Source organism: Elephantulus edwardii, unplaced genomic scaffold, assembly GCF_000299155.1.
Source record: "Elephantulus edwardii isolate Elephantulus edwardi_28Jun2011 unplaced genomic scaffold, EleEdw1.0 scaffold00380, whole genome shotgun sequence".
In the NCBI taxonomy this organism is placed as follows: domain Eukaryota; kingdom Metazoa; phylum Chordata; class Mammalia; order Macroscelidea; family Macroscelididae; genus Elephantulus; species Elephantulus edwardii.
The window spans coordinates 8,656-9,501 of NW_006400130.1; positions in this window are offsets into that span (position 1 = coordinate 8,656).

The following is an 846-nucleotide window of genomic DNA, read 5'->3' on the forward strand; positions in this document are numbered from 1 at the left end:
AGCATGACATACCTGTCCAAGGATTGCTCTCTCCTTACAACATGTCCATAGTATGTCAGACAAAGCTTTAGAATCCTTGCCTTCAAGGAGTAGCCTGGTTTCACCCTCTCCAGGATGACCCTGTTCTTTTTCTTAGCAGTCCACAGTATATTCTACACTCTTTTCCAGCACCACAGCTCAAAGGCATCAATTCTCCTTCTGTCACCATTAAGAAATGGTGAAATTATTACCATGTTAAGGGTAAGTGGAAAGTAATTTTTTGTTCTTTATTCTTCATTTTTGTTCTTTATTTAATCGTGCTAATGCGAAACCTATACTTGGACCAAAGGGCAGTTGTCAGAACAGAGCAGGGCAACACTGCATGTTTCAAAATTGGAAAGGGTGTATGCCAGGGATGTGTCCTGTCTCCATACCTTTTCAACCTGTATGCAGAGCAGATTATCCGAGAGGCAGGGCTCTATGAGGAGAAGCATGGAGTTAGGATTGGTGGACGATCTCTCAACAATCTGCGTTATGCAGATGACACAACCATGGTCGCTGAAACTGAGGAGGACTCATGCACTTACTGCAGAGGGTCAAGGACTGCAGCCTTCAATATGGACTGAGATTCAATGTCCAGAAGACAAAAATTCTCACTACTGGACCAATCGGTAGCATTGGGATGGATGGTGAAGAGATTGAGACTGACGCACTCTTGGCACCAGTAGCCAGGAAATCAAAAAATGTATTGCGATGGGAAAGTCTGCTCTTAGGGACCTCTCCAAAGTACTCAAGAGCAACGGTGTCTCTCTGGAGACTAAGGTGTGCCTGATACAGGCCATGGTTTTTGCAATCACTTTTTGTGCA